This window comes from Eptesicus fuscus, chromosome 11 (assembly GCF_027574615.1).
Source record: "Eptesicus fuscus isolate TK198812 chromosome 11, DD_ASM_mEF_20220401, whole genome shotgun sequence".
In the NCBI taxonomy this organism is placed as follows: Eukaryota; Metazoa; Chordata; class Mammalia; order Chiroptera; family Vespertilionidae; genus Eptesicus; species Eptesicus fuscus.
This window is the reverse complement of record NC_072483.1, coordinates 39130789-39149642: the sequence shown is the minus strand read 5'-3', so window position 1 is coordinate 39149642 and position 18854 is coordinate 39130789. Positions and strand designations below refer to the sequence as shown.

Here is an 18854-nt window from a genome sequence, read left to right as displayed (position 1 = left end):
TGGCACCCAGGCCTCGTGGGCTTCTGGGTGGTGTTCCACCAGCCAGCTGCACTGCTTCAGCACTTCAATAGGTTTAATTAATTAATAGGAGCTAATTGTAATCACTTCTGCCCCAGGGCCACGTTCTGCGTAAGTTTACAAAATATGGGAAAGAGTTTCCTGCTTTGCAATGGCACCGTAACCCCAACAGAAAGGAGCCCCAGATTATAAAAAGGTCTATGGCAAAGGGGTCCCATTCAGATTGGGTCTGTGAAGTTATCTATTAAGAAGTGAAATATAAATATCTATCATTATCTTCCATATCACTAACAAAGAAATTTATCTTTGTTTATCAGGGGCAGAGGCCATATCTTATGCATTGTTATATCCTCAGAAGCTTCACCGGGATTTTGCACATAGTAGGGACTTAGTGCAAAATCTGTTGCACGAAGGGATCACACTCCAAAGAGATAACTGTCCTTTCTGACTTGGGAGCTTCTCTTTAGCGGTGAGACTCTGGAGTGTGGTGTGAAGAAGGCACATGCGTAAGGACAGGAGAGAATCAGGTCTTTTCCCATGAATGCTCCCAGGAAAAATAAAACAATTCCACTTAAACAGAGCTGCATGCAGGGCAAAACAAGAAGTTAATGAAACAATCTTACCTTTTGTGGCTGTCTAGCCACCCCCACTCGAGAAAAAATCTACACATTTGGTTTTGTCCTGTTGTTTGGAAAGCCCTGTACATGTGGACACAGACTGGGGGTATGTGCACTCAGGTGTGTTGTGTGCTGTGTGAACAACAGGACAGAGATCATCCCAGTGCACAGCCACAGCCATCGCAGGTGAGCACTGTGGATGCCACTGCCAACCAATTAGAATAAAAGCTCTTCAGTGGGCAGGATGGAAACTTAAACCTGGCCTAGCCTGGCCGATGTGGCCCAGTGATTGAGCGTCACCTCTATGAGCCAGGATGCCACAGTTCAATTCCCGATCAGGGCACCTCCCTGAGTTGCAGGCTTGATCCCCATTAGGGGGTGTGCATGAAGCAGCCAATCAGTGATTCTCTCTCATCATTGATGCTTTTATTTCTCTCTCTCCCTCTCCCTTCCTCTCTGAAATCAATAAAAATATATTAAAAACAAAAGGCTGGCCTAAAAGCAAAGGACTATTACCATCCTTGAGTAGCCAGGAATCTCTGACTGGTCATAGCACTGTGGGGTTACGGGAAGCTGGTGTTATGACTAGAGCAGTGGTCGGCAAAGTCATTAGTCAACAGAGCCAAATATCAACAGTACAACGATTGAAATTTCTTTTGAGAGCCAAATTTTTTAAACTTAAACTTTTTCTAACGTCACTTCTTCAAAATAGACTTGCCCAGGACGTGGTATTTTGTGGAAGAGCCACACTCAAGGGGCCAAAGAGCTCCATGTGGCTCGTGAACCACAGTTTGCCGACCACGGGACTAGAGGATGAGGATGTCCTCAGGATAGACAGGTGTCTGCTGCCCCAGAGTAAGGAGCTCCCAGCTCCACCTCATTTACCCCTCCTGCAACGGGCCTCCCTGGGCCGCTCAGCAGACCAGCTGGTCGCATTGGCCCCACCTGGGATCCAGGCAGCATCACCACCAGCTCTGGGAAGTCGCCTGAGTTGACTTCACAAATGGTCTCCCAGGTGTTTTCAGGGGCGCTCAGGAGGCTGAGGTTGTGGCATTTGGGGCTATTTGGCATACTGCAATCATTACTATTGCATCTTACACTGCAGTGACTAAGAAAGCAATGTAACCTTTAAGAAATGTGCCAGTCCTTTTGGAGAATTCAGGCTGCCCCCAGGCCCTGACTTCAGATTCATATGACACATGGCAGCCATACATCCTGGCTTCCTAGACTACACTCCCTCTCAGATGTCCTGCTCCTTGTCCCATGAGAACTTCAGGGCTCGGTGCCTGCTTTGGGCTGGGAATGAATCACTGCCTCCATGATAGCAAAACCGTGATTCTTTCCATCAACTGTTGCTTCTGAAATGATGGTGACTCACCTGTCCCCGCCACCTTCAGAGCCAGAGGTGAGTCATCCGAGGCAAGAAATTGCTATCCGGACCCTGTGGGCCTGGGTTTAGGAATGAAAGGACCGAGTCAGACGCGACAGGGAAAAACCAGAAGTGCTTAACGACTCTCCCTGAGCTGAGCCGTGTTAAGCTTTACATAAATGTAATCCAGTTTTTTCTCCCACCACTTTTCATTTTTATTTATTACTACCCATCGAGCCAGAAGCAGAATGGTCAAAACACTCCCAGTGAAGCTGAAGCTCGGGGCATTGACAGTCAGCCTGGAAGCAGCAGGAATAGGATTTACAGGTTTGTGTTACCAGGCAGGCAGTCTCCCAAGCCCCAGCCTTTGGGCTGGTTTTTAATTAAATAAATGTGCAGGCTTTAATGGGCCAAGATCTCTGGACCCCTGAGGGGCCTCCCAATACATTGAGAGAAGACCCTGCACCCAAAGGCATTTGCATCCCCTAGAGACCGCCGACAGGTGGGCGTTCCGGGAGTGGGAAGGATGACTGCAGAGAAATAAATCCCTGGCAGGTCAGCAAGGACTTGGCCGCGTGGGGGATGCTGTCACATCTACTAGAAGGAAAAGGTTCTCGCAGCACCATGAGCTATTTCAGCAATGGCAAGGCAGTATCCTGCGGTGATAAAGAGCATGGCTCCTTCTTCTTGGGTTCAGATCCCCGCTCTGGTCCACACTGGCTGACCTTAGAGAGGCTTCTTGAATTCTCCCAGAGAAGCTTCCCTGCTTCAGGACCGGGATAAGAACAGTGCCTCCATCAGAGGCTGCATAAGCAAACCTCCCATGGCTGCTGGTTTAGGAACCTTATCTGCATCCATCAGCCCATAGTACTCCCCGGCTCCAAACCTCAGTGACTGTCTGTTTCACCTGAGAACACCCAGGTCCCTCTAGGACCCCCAAGGTCCTGGTGCCCCGCTAGCTCTCCCGCGCCACCACTCTCCCCGGACCCATGGCTCTGGCCCCACTGAACGCCGTGCAGTTCCTGGCACACAGAGCAGCCTGCCATGCTCCGGCCTCCGGGCCTTTGACCTTGTCTCCTCCTGTTGAAATGCCCCCTCTCCTATGTCAGGCTTCTCCTTTACAGTCAGTTGAAAGACAATGTCACCTCCTCAGGGGGGACCACCCTGATTACACTGGATGAAATAGCCAGTGACACGTCCCCCAACACCCCCTGAATATTTGGTGAATGAAAAGCAGCCGTCAGTGGGCGGCCCCCGGAAGGTCTCCCAGCTGTTGCCTGGTGGTTGTCTCCAAAGTCTGTGAGGTTTGTAGCTATGCCCACAAAGACAGTGAGCATCAGTCAGCCAGGGTGCCCCCCAGTCTGTTACAAAGCTTCGGGGAACCTCTCTGCCGCCACCCATCTTTGGGTGGGCCGGGTTCCCGCCCTAAGGGGGCAGGCTGCTGCCCTGGAGGCCTGCAGTTCACAGGGGCCCGAAACGTCCCGGGTGCCGTACAGACAGGAAAAGAGCTCCTTTCCCAGGGTCTTGTCACTGACCGCATCTCGCCTCCCCAAGATGTATGGATCCGTTTTTATCTGCTGTAGCCATCTGCTCTGTGACCAGGGTTCAGAGTCCTCCAAGCAAGATGAAGAGTGGGGAGCATACCCATCACACCACCCTCTCCACATCTTCCCTCCTTGAGCAGCGCCCCGCCACCCCAATTCCCTCTCCAAAAGGAAAGAAAACAGCTCTTGTGCATCTAGTGTATACAGATGCCAATAGAAGCCAACAGATCTCAAGAGCAGGGGTGCCCGTGTGAGGAAGCGGTGGCCCCAGTGGACCATTAGTGCCCACGTGGTGCCGATATGCAAGTTGGAAGGGAAGATAGCCCTTCCTTAAGACACTTTACCTCCAGCTCTCAGAAAATCGCCGTAATAAATAGATGAATCTACAATGCCAAGTTGTGTTTACCCAAGTGTCCTGCTGTGCAAGTTATCAGAATTAAGGTAGCACCTTCATCCCAGTGCCCGGCACACCATAGGCAAACTTTGGCTTGTTCGGTCAATACTGTTCATCAACATCAGGAGCCCAATAAACAGTCTGGCCCTTCCCACAATTCCTAGTCATTTGCAGGTAATCTATCTTCCCAGCCTCTCTCTCTTAATCATGACATCCGAGCAAGGCCATTGAGAGTGACATGAGGGTCCTGCCTGGCTGCCACACCACTCCCAATCACCTTCCACATGTCAGGTCATCTCACCCAGAGCCAGCTGGGGTAAAAGAGGGGCACGAGGCAGAGGGCGCGCTGGGGTCAGCCTGGTGCTGGGCCAGCTGGGGTCGGCCTGGTGCTGCGACTGGCATTTTCCTTCTCCTCCAGGCTCTGCTGAGGAGCCCGCAAGGAGGGTTTAGGTCACGCTGCCCAGAAGCCAGAGTGGGGGCAGCTGGCCCAAGGCTCACTCCTCTCCCACTCCACTAGGCTCTCCCATAGCACAGCCACTTGAGACCTGCAGGGCTGGAAGCTGGCGGCTGAGAGGACGGACTGTTTGCATTGTTCTGTTTGTTTTGTTGAAAGAAGGGCGGTCCAGCTCTGGTGCTAAGCAGAACCACATTACTCTGGGATGATTTATTAATGGAGGAACAAGATTTAAAGCCTCTACTTCCCTCCCAAACAAATATGCCAAACACTGAGGCCTCCAGGCAGATCCCACTGCCTGCTCACTCCCACCAGCCACCCTTGCTCCTGCCCCAGGCCGCTAGCTGTCCCCACCTTGATGCTCCATTTCTCTCTGCCTGGAGCTGCCTGGAGAAGCTGAGGGGAGAGAACTTCCAGCCGAGGCTTTAAGGTGGTTCCTGGGATATGGAGTCCTGAACTCGTGACAGCAGATGTGGCACCAGCAGCACTGGCTGAGCGCTCTCTCTGCTCCCAGGCCTGGCTGCACCGGTGATGTCTCCACCTCCCACCCCCTGGGCCTGCCCCCTGTACCCCAGTCACAAAGGAGAGAAGACCGTGAAAGTGAGCAACAAGCGAAGAGTCAAAATGAAGCAGAGACGGGACCAGTTATGACTAGGGCTTTGAGGGGAAAAGGGGTGAGAATCCTGACTTGAATCCAATTATTAGTAGCATGGCATTGGGCTACTTACTTAGTCTGTCTTTTTTTAAAGGGAACCCTCTTGCTTTTTTTTTTTTTTTAATATATTTTATTGATTTTTTACAGAGAGGAAGGGAGAGGGATAGAGAGTTAGAAACATCGATGAGAGGGAAACACCGATCAGCTGCCTCCTGCACACCCCCTTAGTGGGGATGTGCCCGCAACCAAGGTACATGCCCTTGACCGGAATCGAAACTGGGACCCTTCAGTCCGCAGGCTGACGCTCTATCCACTGAGCCAAACCGGTTTTGGCCTTAGTCTGTCTTAATATGAAGCAAGAGTTACCTGATTTATGAAAAGGAAAGAATAATATTTACCTCACTGTGCCAGTCAGGGTCCAGCAGGAGACAGAAAGGAAACCAGCTATTTCAACAGAAGGAATTAAATATAAAGGATTGTTGACAGAGTACGAAGCTGTCAACTGGGCAACTGAAAGTGTAAAAAGATACACTTTCTAAGGTCTAAGGTATCACTGAGATAGCAACTGGGGAAGGTAGCTACCACTCTTGGGGCTGGGAGAAAAAAGGGAAGGATCTGAAAGTATTCAAAACGGAAATGTAAGAAGGCTTCACACAGCGCTGGGACTCAGACCTCTGAAGAGGCCACTGCAGGGCTGGCACTCAGTCCCTGAATGGGCATGATGAGGCTGGTTCTGTGAGTATTGAAAAACAGCAAACTGGATTTGACTATGCTACTGGAATGAGCTCCAAGGCCTGGGCGAGGAGGCGTTGCTGGGAAGAAACGGAAACAGGAAGCAGACAAGAAGCAGCAGGTCCCTTCTCCCTCCTCAGCCCTCCATTGCCCCTGTTGGCAGAGCCAAACATGAACCATCTGGCAAAGCAGAAATGTGGTGTGCATTGTCCCAATTTCAGCATCACAAAGCAGGGTATAGAGGGCTGGATCTGGGGCTCAGAGACATTAACTTCACAAATGACACAATTAGGAGTAAATTAAAAAATGTATGCACAATGCTTAGCACAGGGCCAGCACACAGTAGAGTCTAAATAACTATTGTATTATTATTTTATTATTATTATTATTATTTTATCATCATCATTATCATCATTATGATAGATAAGTGGGCTTGGCAATTAGGTGGAGGATAAAGGATAAGGCAGGCTCTGTAAAGGGTTGATTGTGAAACTGGAGATTAATTTCTGGATTCCTTTTTGGAAGTTGCATTGATTTCAAGTATAATGTAAAGGAGGAAAATGCTACCAAATAGTAGCAAGTTGGTCAATTAGTCACATGAATTTGATCTCCATTCCTCTTCATTCCCATGGCCCCTGCACCAGATCAGGTTCCCTTCACCTCTTGCCTAGATTCGTTCTCCCACCTCCAGCCCATCTAAAATCACTGCTACGTGTGCAATTGAGTGCAATCGTCATTCCTACTGACTGCTGTCATCTCATTAGACTCTCATCACCTGCAAATTAAAAGCCAAATTCCTGTGACTAACATTTAGCACACTCAATTATCTGGTTTGGGAGCTGCAGAAATCCTACTTTCCATTGGATCTGGCACTGCTCTCTAGTTTGATCTTACTTTGACTAGGGTCAAACTAGAAAAGTGAGTGGGGGAAGGGAGGTCAGGTTAGAACTAACACTTAAGGAATCTCACTTTGGATGCACTAATGGCAGCTCTAATTCAGAATATCAACAACAGTATTAATGATTCCTTCACCTCCCACCTATCCTAAATCATCTTTTTTAAAGAATTGTCTCAAATCTCTTCAAAAACTGTTCTTGAATAATTTTCCTCCACTCTCTACACTCCATAAAATTTAAAATTACAGTTCTATGCTCTTGTTTTTATTTTCTGCTTCTAAAATTATTGTGTACTGCTGTGGGAAAAGACCTTGGGGATTTTTTATTCCACACTCACCACCTCCTTTGAATTTAGATCTGAGGAAATTAAGACCGAGGGGGAAAATGAGGATAAAAGTCACTAATTTATGAAGAGGCTAAGTTGGGAAGGGAATTAAGTCTTCTAGCTTCCCCTATATCAGATTGTCTCTTTTAATTTATATCTATTTCTCAAGGCAGATGATAACCTGCTTTAGGGTGGGGACATATATTATTTCTAATTCTAAGAACAACCTTGAAAGGTAGCAATTATTCTTATTTTACCAATGAGTATACCAAGGGTTATATAAGTCAAATTAAGAATCCAAGGCCAAATAATCAATAAATGGCAAAGCCATGGTTCATTGAATGCTTACTGTGTACTTGAAATTGTGCTAGTTATCACTTCAAAGAAATACAATTTACTTAAATAAATGCCACCTCCAGCTGGCATGGCTCAGTGGTTGAGCTTTGACCTATGAACCAGGAGATACCAGTTTGATTCCTGATCAGGGCACAGGCCTGGGTTGTGGGCTCGATCCCCAGTTGGGGGCATGCAGGAGGTAGCTGATTAAGAATTCTCTCCCATCATTGATGTTTCTATCTACCTCTTCCTCCCCTTTCTCTCTGTAATAAAATAAAATATATATATTTTTTTTAAATAAAAGGAAGCATGGGACCTGTTGCATAAAACACCTATATGAGCAGGGAACATTTACCCAAAGTAAAAAAAAAAAAATCTACAAAATAAATTAAAAAATAAAAATAAAAGCCACAACTTCAATATAGATCATAATGAATCCTTAATATGTATTGTTTTCAGGGCTATGGAAATTCATGTAGAACAGGGTGGGGTGACAGGGAGTACAGAGGGTAGGGCTATTGCCTTCCCCCAGGCTTATGCTGTAAGGAGGGGAGTGCTCCACTCAAGAAAGATGTCATCTGTGGTATGAGAGAGGGACTCAGCATTGGGATCCTGGTGGCTGTTCCTTCACCTCTCTCCCCAGAGCCACAAATCCTAGTCTCTCCTTACATGACTCTAGTCTGTTCTAGACTCCCACCACCAGAGCCCAGGGTGAGTGTGTGTGAAGGAGGTTTTGGGCATTGGCCTTGTAAGAGGGTACCTGTGTCTCTAGCAGGCTCCTATCTCTCCCTGATAGACAGAATCCTTGCTGATTTTCACAGGCAGATATTGTGTGGGGGCCTCTTTTTGGCTCTGGTGCTCTGCACTGGGGAGCCCAGTATGGGATTGTGACCCCACACTCCTCATGGGAAATGTTAGCAGCTGAGAAATCCCTCCAGAATCTTAGTGACTGCCCGTGGGAGCAGGGCCACCCTTCCTACCATTCTCCAATCTCACTGTGATTTCTCATGGTGAGAGCTACAGGCACTGCTAACATGATAGCAGTTTGTTGCCTACATTTATAATGGAAGGAAATATTTTATTTCAGTCTGGGATTAATATAAATGAAGATGCACTATTTCCCCCTTCCAAGATGACAGACCCTCCTTTCTCCTGTTAATAGATAGACTTCAGGTTAAGAACATATATATTACAGGATGGTTTCTAAGTTGAACATAAGCTATCAATGCTCATCAGAGATTATACTAGACTAGTAGCCCTCTGCACGAATCCCTGCGCGAGTAGCTCGCTGCTGCGTGCCTCAGCTGGCCGCCCGCCCACCGCCACTGTAGCTCTCCTCCGCACATGGCTCACTGCCCCGCCCTCCTGTAGCTCTCCGCTGGTCATTACATGGCATAACAACCATTTCCATATTACCTCTTTATTATATAGGACTAGTAGCCCGTTTGCACGAAGATTCGTGCAATAGACCTTCATTCACCTGGCTGCCTGCACCAGTTTTCTGCCGACACCGGGGACGCAGGCCTTGGCTGTGGCCACAGCCTTCTGCCTTCTTTCAGGGTCGGGGCTTGGCCCCGGGCGGTGGCGTTGGGCTCGGCTGAACCCAACATCCCTGCTAAGGATCGCAGGAGCCGACCCGCAGTGGTTTCCTGCTATCCGTGCAGGCTCCCCGCTGGTGCCCAAGGCTGGGAAAGCCTCGGGCGGCTTTCCTGACCTTGGGCTCGGCCGCACCCCAACGTCCCTGCAACGGTTTCCTGGTGGGCGTGGTTGGTGGGCGTGGTGTGGTTGGTGGGCGTGGCTTGGGCGTAGTGAAGGTGCGGTCAATTTGCATATTTGTCTATTATAAGGTAAGATAACTACTCAGGCCATGTGGAGGTGACTCATTGTCACTCTGGGGAGCTGTCCATTAAGCTTGCTCACCACTGTAATGAACACCTAGCATCCTGCCTCACCACGAGTGATGTTCAGTGAATATCTGTTGATCAACTTGTATGATGAAAGGATTGGAGAGACAGTGGAGTGGGTCTGGACTCAACTAACTAAAGGCTCTTCCTACTGCTCTTACATTCTGAGGCTAAATGGCTTTCTGATAAATGCAGAAGGAATTCAATGAAGCCAGCTCAGAGTCCTGTGACCGCAAGGAAGAGACCACAGGAGACAGTACAGGCAGGGGATGGGGCAGCCATGCAATGCAACGGGTGTGGCATGGGGTGGGGTTCAAAGCTGAGTCCTGAGTTGTAACTCTGTTCCTGAGATAAAGATCCAGATCAGAAAATGGAAATGCTGCATCTGATGACTACAGAGGGTAACCAAGGGGCAGAGAAACAGCTGAGGCTGCCCACCTGTTTTTTTCTGCTCCATGTCCATCAGCATGGACAACGAACAGGAAATTCATTCATCAGGACCCTGGCTCATAACTCTCTTGATGAGGAGATCATGTGTAAGCTTAGAGTCTTTTTGTATTTCTGACAAGTGTCATTAGCTGAAAGTGTTCACTGAGGATGTCCCCTCATCTCTACCACCTAAAAAGGGAATAAGAGAGAATGAATTCACAGAGCCTTGTGAAGTTCCTGGCAGGACTAAGTGTTAGCAAGTAAGACTGTAAAACAATTGTTATGTGAATAACAGTTGTATAAACTAGACACACATAAATACCTTTATTTCAATAGAAACATTTACTCAAGTTAATCCTTTTGTGGGGGGGGGTGTTCATGTACAAAAAAAGTATTAACAAAAAATGGCTCTCATTTATTAAACATGTTTACCATGCATCCGGTACCTAAGTAATATTATCTCATATAACCCTCACAATAACCCAGGGTGCATTACTAGCCCCTATAGTGGGTTGAATATGTCCCACCAAAAGATACATTCATGTGGAACAAGTGGATATGATCTTATTTGGAAAAGGGTCTTTGCAAATATAATTAAGTTAAGGATCTTGAGATTAGATCATCCTGCTGGATTATATGGGTGGGCCTTAAACCCAGTAAGTATCCTCATGAAAGAGAAGACACAGACAGAAAAGAAACACAGCGGAGAAGGCCATATGAAGACAGCACTGGAGTGATGTATCTACAAGTCAATGTCCTTGAAGTATATCGGAATGTCAAGAATGGGCAGCCAGCAGAAGCTAGGAGACAGATATGGAAGGAATTTCCCTCAGAACCTTCAGAAGGAACCAACCCTGCCAGTATCTTCATTTTGAACTTCTGGTCTCCTGAACTGTGAAAAAATAAATGTCTGTTGTTTTAAGCCTCCCAGTTCCATCCAGGATCTACTCAAAGCTCTGAGACTCAGGGAGCTGTACTAATCTAAAACTATTCTAAAATATTAAATTAAATGGGGTAAATATCAGTACGTCACCTCACAGTGTGATAAAAATTTAGACCAGTGCTTAGCACATTGTAAGGGCCATTGTTCTCTATTATTTGAGGGGTATTTATAAGAACCAAGAAATTCGTATTTGCAATGTTCTATGAAATAGGCCAAATGATTTTTATCAAAAGTAAGATGATGCTCTATTTGTAAAGTAAGGTTGTGAGAAATGTTATTGTAACTGTGGTTTTTGTCTCACTCCAATGCTAGGTAAAGCCAAATACAGTCCCTAAACATTTTTTTTATATATATCTTGATGTTTTTTGGCTTATAGTGTTTCAAACTGATTTCTGACATCCATTCTACTACCTGCATACAGTTCAAAAGAATAAGCTAGCTTCCTTATCTGAGAAACATGGGGGAAAATTTTGAAAATATAGCTTTAAAACATATCCTCTTTTTTTTTCTAATCTGCTACTAGGTTTAACTTTTTTAAAAAAACTGTATCATATTTTACTCTTTCCTTGGAAAGTAAGGTAAAATGAGTTAGTGACTCTTTCTTTGCTATGTTGACATCCCACAAGATAGACAAATGACCTGTTTTTCATATAGTTGTTTAGATTCCCACCTCAATGAAATAATAACACTTTTATTGTTAGAGAATGACATAAAACTGATCATTGTAAGAAATGAGGTTTTTCAAGAGAAGAGAATCAAGCAGACTGTTCTTGCCTTGCCTCCATCTGTGCTTCCAATAGGCTTGAGAACGCAGGAAAGAAAACCAGTTTGGAACAGAATGTTGCACACTTTCTCACCTGAAGAGATGCTTTCTACCCAGAGAAGAGAATCTGATGTCATAAGGCGCCTACTGTTCTAGCCCTTCCGGAAGCAAGAGGGGTTGATTGATAGACGGACGGGCTGTTGTACCAGTAAGGAACCCGCAAAGGGCAGACTCCGGCTGCTATGGAGTCCTCTGCCCAGGGGAGAGGGTGTCATAGCAATGTAGAGCAGCCCTTGGAATCCACTTCGCAAGGGAAACCGGCCTAGCTCATTCAGTACTAAAACTGTAATATCTGGGCTTTTTTCATAACCAAGGTCAAGGTATGGAGTTTAGAGATTTATAGTGAGTCATCAATACCCCCAAGTGTTCTCTCTGAATTATCATCTAAACAGAGCTGCCCTGTGGACTTCCCTTAGAAAAGATATTTTCTCCAGGGAAGTCCATCTTGAGAGGTTTTTAAATTGGATAATGAACTTTAAGTACATCATGAAACAAATGAATTCACATTGGATTTTCTTAAGAAATCTGGTTACAACTTTTAAATTTAATTCTTGGTCTTTGACAGCAGGCTAGGTAAACATTCATAAAGCTTTCAGTATATCTGTTCTCTTTTGTAGCACTTTTTAACTATGTTAGGGACAAATGGATCCAGAGATGCTAATGAGTACATGAAGAAAAAAGGTTTTCCCTAAGCAAATACTTGCTTAATTGTTACACAGAGGTACACACTTCTCTTCACTGAGGGGCTTCTTACGTGTTTAATAGGTTAATGTGCATTGTGAATTTCTGATGGGCGAGATTAATGGTCTATATTAACTAGAGCATAGGAACATTTCATTTTCAGGGCAAGGATTAACAGCTCTCTTCAGAACACAGTTTGGGAAATAGTATTGATACATTATTATCTAAAGTCCACACTTTATTCAGTGCTCTTCCTCCAGTGACATACATTAAAATAAATGGTTCTATTGGTGGACATAATATTTAAATCCTGTCTTCCTAATTCTGATTGCCTAAAGTTTAGGCCCTAAAGCATTTCAAAATGAATTTACACGGGGCAACAAATGTCCAATAATCCACCAAGGTCTGGACTGAGCCCAGAGCTGACAACTCCATTCTCCATGCTATTGGGCATTACTCTATTGATGCCGAAGGAATCATAGTTTCATCAATGTATAAGGGAATATTTGCCACAAAAAAAATTCCCAAAATATTTGCAACTAAGCAATTTTTTCTAACAAAAATTTTCATTATATTTTGGTTGGGATCTTAAAAATCTTTGAACGCCTTTCTATGAAGAAAATTATTATTCACTACTTTAGTAAATGTTAAAACTATTGTTGAACCGTTCCCTGCACTGTGCACCAGTTGAAGAAACCCTGGTACACTCTCCTCAGCCACTGGCGCAAGGATGGGATCATCTGCAAGCACAGCTCCACCCTAAGTAGTTCTGAGACGACAGGTTGCAGGACAGGCAGCTGGTCTTCATACTCCCTCAAACAAGCCTCTCACACCTCACAGCTCCTGGGAGCCGCTGTTTGCCTGATGGAAATTATGCCAACAATATGTAGATTCATTACTTCTGTTGTATAAAAATCCAACATGCCATCTTTAATTAGATGACATCTGAATTTGCTTTTAAAGGCTTTTCTTCTTTCTCTCGTTCAGTTCTTGAGACATCAGGAGGTGAACGACATTTTTTTAAATAAATCTTTATTGTTCAGATTATTACAGTTGTTCCTCTTCCCCCCCCCCCCATAGCTCCCCTCCACCAAGTTCCCACCCCACCCTCTGCCCTTACCCTCCTCCCCGCACCCTGCCACTGTCCTCATCCATAGGTGTAAGATTTTTGTCCAGTCTCTTCCCGCACCCCCCAAACCCCTTTCCCCCTGAGAATTGTCAGTCCACTTCCTTTCTATGCCCCTGATTCCATTATATTCACCAGTTTATTCTGTTCATCAGATTTTTAATTCACTTGATTTTTAGATTCACTTGTTGATAGATATGTATTTGTTGTTCATAGTTTTTATCTTTACCTTTTTCTTCTTCTTCCTCTTCTTAAAGAATACCTTTCAGCATTTCATATAATTACATTTATGATTTTTAATTTATGATTTGCTGATTTTTAATTCACTTGATTTTTAGATTCACTTGTTGATAGATATGTATTTGTTGTTCATAGTTTTTATCTTTACCTTTTTCTTCTTCTTCCTCTTTTTAAAGAATACCTTTCAGCATTTCATATAATACTGGTTTGGCGGTGATGAACTCCTTTAGCTTTTTCTTATCTGTGAAGCTCTTTACCTGACCTTCAATTCTGAATGATAGCTTTGCTGGGTAGAGTAATCTTGGTTGTAGGTTCTTGCTATTCATCACTTTGAGGTGAACGACATTTTTAATGGCTTGTTAGAATAATTTATTGTTTAGCCTTTATAATGATTAGGGTATTTGCATCATGCTCAATCCTTTCCCCGTTTGATTTTGTGTAAACTGACTGATAGGATTCAGTGAGTGGGCATCAGCAGCAATCAGAAAAGTCCATAAAATGGCCGTTTGAAAGTAATAAATCCTCCACATATCTCCTCAAAGGTATTCCTCAGACATAATTATTGGCCACCATTTCCCCCAGTTTTTTAAAGAATAACACCTTTACCCTGGCCAGGAAGCTCAGTTGGTTAGAGCATCATCCTGATATGCCAAGGTGGTATGTTCCATCCCCAGTCAGGGCACATACAAGAATCAACCAATGACTGGGTAAATAAGTAGAATGACAAATTCAACGTCTCTCTCTCCTCTCAAAATCAATGAATAACATTTTTTCAAAAACAAATTTTAAAGTATAACAACCTTCGTACTATTATATTCTTAAAGTAAAAAAAAAAAAATCTAAAATTCTTCCACTTTGCAAGGATTTATTTTTAAATATACCCACCTCTTCTACTTTCTTACCAAGTGACCTGATGAGGGACAAATTTTTTAAAAAAATCTGTTAGGAAGACCCTTTTGCTACTGAAATTGACCCAGTCTACCAGTGCAACTACAGAGAAACATTGGACCATGAGGCTTTTCCATGTTTTCTTTTGCTCTCCAAATGCCAAGTCATGGAGAATCCCTAAACAGAGATACCAGCTAGCTGGACTGAAGGAATGTCAAGGACACAAGCATGTATATAGTCTCACCACACAGCACTTGCCTGCATAGTTCCCACCTTTCCTGTTCTGCCACAGAACACCTTTTACAGTTATGACTCCTTTTACAGGACTCCACAGGTCATTAGAGTTGACTAGATCTCACTGTCATACGTATGATGAATAGATACTAGTTGATGTGTTTCTGACACGTCTGGAAAAACCTGTGAGTGATGGTGGGGTTATCAAGTAGGGGCCTCCATGACTCTGGACTCCTGAGCCCTCGATTGCTCTTTCCCTACAAACAATCCACTGGAAACGCTGTCTATATTAGCATTCAACCACTCTTCGCTGTCTTCCTTGTCCAAGCCTTTATCATCTCTGGCCTCGACTGCTGAAATAGCCTCTGATAGATCTACCAGTTTCCATTCTTGCTGCTTAGAGTGATTCTTTCAAAATATATGCTATGGCCATAAAGCTTTTCTTCTCAGAACACAAGTCCAGAGTCCTGAACCTGGCCCAAAAGGCTCCCCTGACAAGCTCCCTACTGCCCTCTTGCCTCTCTGGACTGTCCTCTGTTATCTCCTGTGCTTACCCACTCCCTCCACCGGCCTCATCAGTCACCCTGCTTGTCCTCAAGCACTCTCACCGGGGGTCTTACTTGTCCCCAAACACTCTCCAGAGAGCCATGTGACTTCCTCCCTCACTTCCTTAGGGTGCTGCCTAATGCCACTTTATCAGAAGTCTCTCTGGTCATCCCATCTCGGTCACTCACTGACTTCTTATCATTCTTTATTTTTTAGCATTTATCACTTTCTGACATCTTTATTTGTTTGGGTGTTTATTATCTGTCTCTGCCACAGATTTTTTTTTTAATTGATATATTTTTTAGAGAGAGTGGAAGGGGGGGAGAGAGAGAGATCAAGAGAAAGAGATCGAGAGAGAGAGAGAGAGAGAGAGAGAGAGAGAGAGAGAATTGAACCCTCAACCTTAAAGTATTGGGACAATGCTCTAACGAATTTAGCTACCTGGCCAGGGCAGACTTCGTTGGTTTTAATCCATTTCTGTTCCCAGAATAGTGCCTGGGATATTGCTGAATGAGTGAGTGAGTGAGTGAGTGAGTGAGTGAATGAATCAGAGCCCATTTTTACTAGTAATACCTGTAAGAATCCCTTTCACATCCCGCGTGGTTCAGGGTTCCAGTTCAGAATTCCAGTTCTGGAGAAGGGCCGCACACAACTGAAAGGAGACTTGAAGAAATTCAATTTGGTGATATGGGGGGCCAGGCGGTAGTCCAACTCTAGTGGGAGAACTACCCACTGCTCTGGCCCTGCCATCCCTTTTATTGAGGCTTTGGGGAAAACACCTTAGGCAGGAAATAACAGAAATATACACAAGATAAACAGAGGTGAAGGCTGCTTCAACTAACAATGTCTCAACTAAAGGGTGAGTGGTTAGAGCAATTAAGGTTGTTGACCAGCCTTCCTGGCTTCCTGTCAACATCTCTCTTTTAGTGAAACTGATTTGTTTCCGGCAAATACCATTGCCCATTGTAGTCCCAGAAGTAAGAGATGGTGCTCATCAGAAAAACAAACATTTGCTTTAAAAGGAGGAATCCTAAGCCCTGGTTAGGCTGTTTGAATGATCTTTTAAAAAGAAAAGAGAAAATAATGCTTACCATGCTGTGAATGAGCAAATCCCTTTGCAATCAGTATTTCCATTTGTTCCTATGGCCCTCCTGCCGTGGCATACCATTTGCTTTTTAGATAGAGAAATAGGGATGAAAAGAGAGTGTAGTTCTCAGAATCAAATCTGAGTAAGCTCTCACTCACTGGTACTTTACAGAGAAAGCTCATCTTTGGGTTTATTCCACACGCTAAAGGACAGAAGGAGCTCAGTTCTTGTAGACTTCAAGGTACTCTCCGGAACCTGGGGTCAGTGAGTTTCTCAAGCAGGACAAATATACAGGATTTGCATCAGACTTTCCTTCTTAAACTGGCAGTGTGACTGACTACTGAGCTCCAAAGTGGGTGGAGGACCAGGACTTAATCTTGAGTCACCTCTGAACCACAGGAAATGCCTGTGACTGCCCTCTCCTGGACTCAACCCCAGGCCTGGCTCCCAGGCAGGGCCTCATGCTTTGTTTCAAGTTTGTTTTTAAGAGATATGTACCGACTTAAATCAGAACAAGAATAGAAAAGATTGTATGATCCAGGACCACATTTCTGTCTTATTTTTGTGGTGAATGACCCACAGGATGAAGAACAAACAAACCAAGAAGGAGACAGCTAGATACAGAGCTGGAGCTGGAACAAGGGGTCTGGAGACTGGGAGACACATGCATTTAAGGGTTCCTTGGAGAATGTCACTTCTTGTTGACAGCTGCTTTATGATTCTACAAACATCTTTTATCTACTAGGAGGCAGTTTGTGTGGTAATGCAGAGTTCAGGTTGGAGGGAGGGATCTGTTTCCAGGGCTCTGCTGCCTGAGCTGCAGTGTGACCTTGGGCAGGTAAGGTAGCCTCTTGTGCCTCAGTTTATTCATCTAATAAATGGAGGTAAGATAGTCCCTACATTATAGGCATATCATGAGATGAAAGAGGGCAACGCTAATAAATATTTAACAGTGCCTGGCACATGAGAGGTGCTCAATAAAACTAGCTATAATAAACTAGAATCCTGAGTAAAATCAGAGGAGAGATTTACCATGAAACAGATGAAACCCTCATTTCAGTCCCCTAGCTTGCACAGGTGCCTGGGAGTGCCTGGGAGCCCATGTGGGGATGGAAAGCCAGAGTACCATCAGAAAGGATTTCTAGGTAACCATTTCTAGTGAATTGCTTAAGGTGATATCAAGTAGAGAGGACCTGGAATCTCTAAGACTTCAGTAATTTGTTGTCATAGAATTTTTCATTCTCGTTTTAAATAAATATACACTTCCATATGTAATTTATTTCCAATTTGCATTCCTTTTTTAAACAAAAGGATTTTTTAATTAAAAATTTTTTAAATTACAGTTTACATTCAATATTATTTTGTATTAGCTTTAGGTGCACAGCATAGTAGTTAGCAATCATATACTTTACAAAGTATTCCCCCTGATATTTCCAGTATCCAACTGGGAACTTACATAGTTATTACACTATTATTGACTATTTTTCCTTTGTTGTACTTTGCATTCCCATGACTATTTTGAAACTACCAATCTGTACTTCTCAATACTTTTACCTTTTTCATCCATTCCACCAACACTCCTCCCCTCTGCCAATCTTCAGTCTGTTCTCTGTATCTTTAAATCTGTTTCTGTTTTGTTTGTTTATATTGTCCTTTAGTTTCCACATATAAGTGAAATCATATGATATTTGTCTTTCTCTGACTGACTTATTTCACTTAGCATAATGCCCTCTAGGTCTATCCATGTTGTCATAAATGGTAAGATTTTGTTCTTTATTTATGGCTGTTTATTATTCTTTTTTTTTTTTTATTGTTTTTCTTAAAGAAGAACCTTTAACATTTCTTGTAATACTGATTTTTTGGTGATCAACTCCTTTAGCTTTTTCTTGTCTAGGAAGCTCTTTATATGTCCTTCAATTCTAAATGATAGCTTTGCTGGGTAGAGTAATCTTGGTTGTAGGTCCTTGCTTTTCATCACTTTGAATATTTCTTGCCAATCGTTTCTGGCCTGCAAAGTTTCTGTTGAGAAATCAGCTGACAGTCTTATGGGAGCTCCCTTGTAGGTAACTAATTGTTTTTCTCTTGCTGCTTTTAATATTCTCTCTTTGTCTTTTGCTCTTGGCATTTTAATTATGATGTGTCTTGGTGTGGGCCTCTTTGGGTTCATCTTGTAGGGACTCCCTGTGCTTCCTGGACTTGTATGTTTATTTTCTGCATTCCTTTTCTTAAAGATGGCCTCCTAAACCATATAATATTCAGGCTTCACAAAATCTGGATATATCTCAGAATGGTATAATTAAATCTTTACCATAATCCTGAAAATTATATATTATCACTGTTTCACAATCTGAAAACTAAAGTGCTGAGAGATAAATACTATTCCCAAAGACATACAGTAGGACCTGGCAGGGCTACAATTTGAACTCAGGTCTTTCCACATACAAAACTGGGTGAATATACTTAATGCCAATGAACTATAACTGAAAAATGGTTATAATAATAAATGTTATGTTATATATATTTTACCACAGTAAAAAAAAAAAAAAAAAAAAGTAAACTCCAGAATGTTAGGCTTAGGCCACAAAAATTTCTCTAGTATTTAGCACATTGTGA

At 43.8% G+C, this 18854-nt stretch overlaps 1 long non-coding RNA gene across 1 annotated transcript; it reads right to left on the bottom strand.

The window, feature by feature from the left end:
- Positions 1 to 328: 328 nt before the first annotated feature.
- LOC129150771 (uncharacterized) lies at positions 329 to 5690 on the bottom strand. Its single transcript, XR_008557525.1, has 3 exons — positions 5450 to 5690; positions 2014 to 2084; positions 329 to 495 (listed from the first exon to the last, which is right to left on the bottom strand). It is a non-coding gene; the product is annotated as an uncharacterized LOC129150771 (long non-coding RNA).
- Positions 5691 to 18854: the final 13164 nt, after the last annotated feature.